A 7627-nucleotide genomic window follows, 5' to 3' on the forward strand; every position below is an offset into this window, starting at 1 on the left:
AGTCTCGAAGATTTCAGGAGGGAGGGACTCTACAGCACTAGCGGTAAGGGCCACCTCTATACTGGAGCCCCTCCAAGCCACAGAAGGGGACACGGGGCACATGAGCCAGCTGCTCCTGCTTCTCCAGCGCCTGCGGGGCTGTGTCTCTTCACTTCAGCCCAAGCCCCATGGGGGTTAGTTCCCGGATTTCCACATGGCAGCTCCTGGGAATTTTCTCAGAAACGGTGGACTCCCCTGCGAACAACAGCCCCCTCCTGTCCTGCACATAACTACCCTCTCCAGGGACAGACCACCTGCATCAGTGATTCTCCTCACCCGTGAGTGGATTACCGAGAAACCACATGGCCCAGCCCGAGGAGCCTCTAGGGAGGAGGGTACTGTAGAGGAGAGTAGTGCGTACTATCACCCCCAGCACCCCGGGAACCGCACCGGGCCGCTTCCGCACAGATGGGGGCCCTGAACCAGCTCTTTCTAGATACCATCTTGAGCTCTCATTTCTCGCTGGGGGAGTCAGATCATAAGGCTCCTTCTGTCTGGGATGATGCTGAGGACAGTCAGAGCCCGGAGTTAGGGCCAGACCCCAGTGCTACCCGGGCAGGCAAGCAGCACTGTTCCACCTCCACACCTCCTCGTGACAGCAGCAACCAAACAGCCAACAGGTCCCAGCTCGTGGTGCTGGAGGACAAATGGGAGCAGCTCTGGTCTCTCCCTACCCAGAACACAGTGAAGAAAATCAAAGACTCCACAGACTTAATGGGCACAGATGGCCAGTGGTAAGAACCTACGCTGCACTTTCAAAGGCATATGGTTCGAATCCACCAGGTGCTCCACAAGTGAAAGATAAGCAATCTCTTCCCATTTGATCTCTGCCCTGTGAAAATCCACTAGAGGGTCAGCCGTGGGTCAGTTCTACCTCCATGGCACACCACAATAACAGAAATACAAGCAGAGAGCGTTAACAAAGACTGAATGGGCCACTCACTGACCACTCTGAAAGGGCTCTTGACAAAAGGTCCTGGACAGCCTCAAAACTCACTGCTCCCTGTCAGCAAGTCCAGACAACTCACGGCTGTCCCTCCAGCAGGTTTGAAGAGACTGTAACTCGTCCATGGAAGAGACTGCCAGCTTTCTCCCACGGAGCCATTGGTGGATTCGAACCACCAGAGGCCCTGCCTTCAGCTGAGCAACTTCCCACAGATTACACTATTAGATGTGGAACAAGCTCAAAATCATCACACACACACACACACACACCCAGGCTTACTAGTCTGATGGAGGCTGGTGGACCTCCCAAGACTACATTGCTCTTGGTCAGTTATCCTTAGTCCTGAAGCAAACATAACCCCTCCCCTCCACTTCCCATCCTGCTTTGACCAAATGAGACACAGGTCTATGTGGTAATCAATATCTCCATGGAGGTACTCTCTCCTTGTAACAATCAACCATACAAGACAAAGAGATGCAGTTCAGAAGGCAGGACAGGATAGGATAGAAAGACAAAGGGAAATAGAAAACACAGGGAGGAAGTGGGAAGAGCACTGCTACAATGTGTAACAATGTCAAAAAGCAAGATATGTATGAATCCAGTGGAAAACTAATCTGCTCATAAACTTCCACTTAAATCACGGGTAAAAAAAACCATGCCTAAGGAGCTCTGGTGGCCTAGTGGCAAGAAGCTGTGCTGCAGTCCCAGAGGCACACTGTTCGAATCCACCAGATGCTCTGCTGGAGGAGGGACAATCTCCTCCTATACCAGTCAGATGAGATTTGGCCTGACGGTGTACATACACACCCCCACACACGAACTATTTAAAAAAGAAAAAAAAAAGCCTTCGCCTACATTGGCTGGAGGACTAGGTGGGTCGATGACTAAGTGAGCTTTCTAACACTAGCCGAAAGCCGCAATGTAGAAGGCTACTGGACCTGAAAGCAGCACACTTATGATGCTATCCTGAAGGAGAAACTGTATCTTATCACCAACCTGAACTGAAACCTATTATTTCCCTAATAAATCTTACAATCATAAGTATGGTTCTGAGAGTTCTGTGTAGCTATCACAGTGGATTTTGGACCCAGTAAGCAGCCGGAATCAGTAGAAAGGAGTGTGGGAGCGAGATGACCATGCCTCACAGGAATCAGGCCTGCACTGTGGGTATTGTTGATGGGGGCTGTCTCCCCTTGTGGACTTAGCAGGGTCACAGTCTACTGTCTCCAAGCTGCTCTTGTTCTTCTTACAGAAGGTGTGTTGATAGTTGGCCTCCTGTCCCTGGACTGGGGCCACCTCAAAGCCAGAAAGGGGATTATGGACAGAGGGCTGTCCAGCTCGGCTAGCAGCCTTGCAAGGGTGTTTGTTTGGGTTGTTGTTTTTGGTTTGGGGGTTTTTTTTTTGGAGGGGGGTTCACTGAACTCAGTGGGTCCACGTTCAGAATAAGTGGCCATGCTGAGCCAATGCCAAGATGCCATCCAGCACACCCACTTAGAGTCTCAAGGAGAAGGGGGGCATTTCTCCTCCGTGTGGGAGGAAGGCAGTGTCCACTCTACCAGATATGCTCGAGTCACTGTCCTTCACAGAAGAGGAGCTCACGTATCCCACTGTCTGGCAATGCCACCAGGTGCCTGTGGTCAGGTCTAGCCCAGTCCCATGGGCAGATGACAGTGAAAGCAGAGAGATATGTGGGCATGGCATGTACCCCACGTCACTTTTAGGCATCCCTAGCACACCCTCATGGATTCAGATCGCACATCCCTTCTCCCTGGAGTCTCAGTCCTACTACCATCAGGGCACCAGTAAGCAGGGTAACTTCTGGAGGCCCGTGAGGCTCAGATCACGGCCCCGTGGTGGGCAGTGCACTGTGTCCTCCTTATCCCATGCAGAGCATTTACAATGGTCCCTGGAGGTGGGCTGAGTCACAGGCCAAAGACCCAAGAACCTTCTGCAACTCCTAGATAAGATCACCACATGAACCGTGGCTTGGAGCCTGTCCAAATCTGCATACGATGGTGAGGAAAGTTATAAAAAGAAACGAAGCTCTTAGGACTGCACTGTTTTCAGAAACTACTTTTTAAGAAAAACCCTCCCTCCCCCTCAGTTACACGCACTGCAAAGTAAAAGGTGAAGTGCTGAGAAAGTCCAGCAGCAGGCCCTTACTGAGAAAGCCCGAGAGGCTACAGGAGGTACAGCACACTTCCTGCTGCCCTGCCCTCCTGACTGACGCAGGACTAACCGAGTGAGAGAAATGAGTGCAGGTTCCCGGAGATTACAAAAGTCCACACCAGGCTGGGCGGCCAGTACTCATCATCCAGCAGGAAGTCAATTCCTGTGAGGAGCTGGAGATCTCAAATACACTTGTGGCCCTGCCCCACTCCTTGACAGCCGAATGCAACCAGTGCACTGAAGCCCAACCAACAGCTCGGAAAGTCCTCCAGAAGGAATCCCACCACAGGGTCGACAAGTGGATTCCTTCACTTCTGGGTGGTCTCTATCTGTCTACCTGGCACACAGCAGATCAACCAAGGCTAACTGTCACGGGATCCTAATGCCCGTATTCCCTGACCAAGCTTCGACTGGGACAGTCAGACCACCATTAATTTTCTTTTCAGAAACTGCAAGATCACCTTTGTATTATTGGAGGAAATTATGATTTGGCCCCCACCCTTTCTATAAAGGAGCACTCATGACACAACGGGTCAACATGAGGGGTGCTAACTGGAAGATCGTTCATCACTCAAAGGAGAAAGACGGGCAGTCTAGTCTCCTTGTTAACATGTGAAGTACAGAAGCTGCTGGTCCCTGGAGGCAGAGTCAACGCCACAGCAGTGGAAGTATGAATAAGCCAAGTGGTGGCGTGAGGAAGGAGAACTGGGTTCCCTGCATCAGAAAGTGTAAAGAGAAAGTAACTTCTGGAAACCACCGTTCTTCCTAGAGCACAGACTGGGGGTGGGGGGTGCGGGTGTCAGCAGTTGGGTCTATTCATAGGTTGAAGAGGAGCATGCCTACCTGCCCCGGCTGCAGAAGAAAGACCTAGAAAAACAGTCTGCCATCACCTGTTTCCCTCAGAACTCAGTGATGGTAAAAGCTCCTCTACAACATATACACATCCATCACCCAGAACAGAGAAACTGGCACTTACATTGCAAAAATAAGGATTTCTCTAGACACGTGATGCAGACCGAGAATGCTGTTATGTGCACGTGAGTGGGCTCCACTCAGTGGCCCCACAAACAACAGTGTGGGCCTTTTCCTGATCCTTCTGGAAAAACCAAGCAGCAAGCCATGGAGGAAACACTGCCTGGCATGGATGGCCAACCGGTCAGGAAGAGAAGCCAGTGTCTTCTGAACCCATCTCCCACTGGAGTTCCATCAACTAAAGCTAGGAGCCAACTGTGTGTAGACTGGGGATTCAACGAAAAAAAACAAAGAACAAAGCCTGAGGCTGCCCGTCCCACACTATACAGATCTGCCCTCCGCTGGGTGTTGACCATCTCCGCGGAGGCACCTGGACTCTGAGGAACCTCCACCTCACCTTAGCCCTGCTCCCCCCAACCTGGCCCTCTTTCCCACCGTTCCTGTCAAATGTGCCGCCCAGTTACGAGTTGGCAACAGACCCTAAGAACCCCCTCACTCCCTACCAAACCCTCCCATTCACGCTGCTTCTAATCCACCCTCTTTCCTTGCCCCACTGCTCCTGACTTTGTAGAAATCCCCACCATCTATCTCAGAACTGGATCATTATGAAAAGAAATCACTGGCAACAAAGAATCTTTTTAAAGAGAAAAGCAAAGGGGTAGGGGGGATAGGGAGGAAAATGTGCAACAATGAATGAATGGAAACCCAAGTTTTCTGTAAACATTCATTAAAATATCAATTACAATAAATATAATTTTTTAAGAAAAGAAAAGAAAGAAATCATCCAGGAATCTCAGAGCTCAACTCTGGAGGCCTCCAGCCCAGGCATGTGGCTGGCTCTTCTCCCCTTCCCTCCCCTAATTAACACCTCCCCCCAACTCTAACCCCTTCAGCTCCTGGAAACTGTCATTTTTCAGACTTCAGGGATGCCTTCAGCCTAGTCACTAACTCCCCTTCCTTAGGTCTGGAATACCCACTTCTCCACTCTTCTACTCCTTTCTCTCCTTCATGAAGCAGCTGGGTGCGCCTGGCAAGCCTTTGGTGACCTCCAGGCGTCCCTGATAGGTGCTACCATGACCTGCTTGCCGTACTCTGCAGTAACTGTGGGTTTGAGTGTTCTGGAGGCAAGACTTTCTAGCACAGCACAGCAGGGCTCTCCATACATGTGTTGAATAAATGAGTGAATCCAACAGATCATAACAATTATCAAAGAGGCAGAGGCTTAAAAAGAAATGACAGCACTTCTAGATGCCTGCCGAGAAGTCACTGTAAGAAGCAGCATCTGCTGTCTCTATGCTGAAAAGGAAACCACGACAGAGAAGCGTTCCCTCGCATCATTACTCTCCCCAGCACTCCAACCACTGAGTCAGACAGGCAGAGTCAAACCTAATAGCATTTAACACATGACTACTATCACCATGTCAGTGACTGCAACAGTTACAAGAAACCACATCATTCAGGGAAGGAGGAATTGGGAGGCCCAAACGAACAATGGGGAAGAAATGAAAGTCAGCAGCCATCAGAGGGTGAGTGGTCACGACAGACATGAATAACCCCAAACACAAAGACTCAGAAAAAACTGCAAACCGAATAAGGCAAAGCAATCGTCAGAAACCCACAGTCTTACTCAATACCGAGCAAGGCACTCACCCGCAACCAAGTCCAGGCATTCTTTCCAAAGACTGTCAAACCTAAACTTCTGACTTAATGCCCAAGAAACTGAGTTTCTGATTTAACTACTGACCAGAAAAGACATTATCTCTCCTCTTGATCGAGAAGCAGCCTGGAGCCCTTGGATATGCTATTTATAAAAAAAAGATTTCCAGAAATCAGTTAGGGCCATCCTCTCCCACGCATGCATGCCCCATAAAAACCCCCAAACCAAACAAAATTCAAGAGAAATGCCCTTTCTAGAACAATTTCTGGAGGCTGCATCCTTCAGTAATCAAACCTCCTCTTAAAACAATGCAATGAGAGATTTTGTTTAAACAAAAAGAAAAAAGACAATACTGCCTAAAACATCTTGTTTCTCAGGACAGACTCTTTTCTGAGCCTTTGCTCTCTCAGTGGTCTGATGCCAGGGCACACAAGTCATCACGTGACAGTTCCCTGGAATAGGCATCTCTGCCTCCATTTCTGCTCAGCATAAACTACAGACAGAAGCTTCCACAGTGTGAAATCTCACCGCTGGCTTGATCAACAGGCTTCCAAGAGTCCTCTCCTGCTGCCCTAAATCATATCTGAATTTCTCTTGGCACTCCTCCCCATACCTAGAACAAGCACACCTGGCTGGGCCTCACATCTGTCCTGAAGACAAAACCCAAGCAACACAAATGGGAAGCCATCAGGGGCACTGGCTCAAGTAAAGGAGACAGCCAAGAGTTTGGAGGTTCTCCTAGGATCAAGTGGAAGGCTTAAATCTAGTAATAAAATTGTTTACACGCAAGTGAATTTTTTTTTTCTTCATATTATGAGTAGCAGCAGGACTTGGCCATCCAAGAGACAACTATAGGTCTCTTCCTGTCTAGAGCAAAAAGAGAGATAGAAAGTAAAATACGGGTGAACTCTGGTGGCCTAGTGGCAAGAAGCTGCACTGTAACACTGTAATCCCAGAGGTGAACAGTTCGAATCCACCAGATGCTCTGCTGGAGAAGGAGGGGCAATCTCCTCCTGTACCAGTCAGATCCGATTGGACGGAACACACACACACAGAGAGAGAGAAAGACAGACAGACACACACACACACACTCTCTCTCTCTCTCAAGGAAACAATCAGTCCAAGGGACTAAGGAACCACATCCTCCCTGAGCGCAGAGGAACTAGATGGACAGAATCGGAGGAAAAATATAAGGGGGGAAATGTCCAAAATCATAGAAAAGGCCAGCGTGGCTAGGCCTTGAGATGCGGCCCTCTGACACCCTTCACACCTGGAGTGGTCCACCCCAGCGATGACCTCCCTGACAAGCTGAGTGAACACTCGCCATGGTGAGGGACCCACCCACAGCAGGAGACCCAAAGGGCCGCATTCACCTAAAAACAAGGCTCAGAGGGCAGGAGGGGCAGGAAGGATGGGCCCGGGCGGAGGTGATGCTCTTACACGGCCCAAGCCGAACACACACACGCTGCTGAGTGCGAAGCGCCTTTGCCTTCACCCAAAGCCTACTACAGACGTGGGGTTAAAGAGCCAGCCCGGCCTCTGCGGTGCACGTGCTGCGGGCACTACGGGCGGGGCCTCCCTCCGGCCAGGGCGCGACCCCCTGCTTCCCGTCGGCGGGCACAGTCCGGCGCCGTCACGGCCGCGCAGGCGGACCCCCTGCGCCCTCACGGGGACCCCTCGAGCCCGGGGACACCGGCCTCCAAATCAAACCGCGCCAGGGTCCCGCTCCCCGATCGCAAGCACCGCCCCCGGGGCGGGGACGGACGGACGGATCGCGGGGACGGACGGACGGGCCGCGGGGCGGGGACGGACGGACGGGCCGCGGGGCGGGGACGGACGGACGG

At 51.2% G+C, this 7627-nt stretch overlaps 1 protein-coding gene across 1 annotated transcript in view; it reads right to left on the reverse strand.

Annotated features, from left to right (window-relative positions):
* PGS1 (phosphatidylglycerophosphate synthase 1) overlaps positions 1–7627 on the reverse strand; it is a 35970-nt gene that overhangs the window by 27955 nt on the left and 388 nt on the right. The window lies entirely within an intron of this gene.

This window comes from Elephantulus edwardii, unplaced genomic scaffold (genome assembly GCF_000299155.1).
Source record: "Elephantulus edwardii isolate Elephantulus edwardi_28Jun2011 unplaced genomic scaffold, EleEdw1.0 scaffold00048, whole genome shotgun sequence".
NCBI classification, from domain to species: Eukaryota; Metazoa; Chordata; class Mammalia; order Macroscelidea; family Macroscelididae; genus Elephantulus; species Elephantulus edwardii.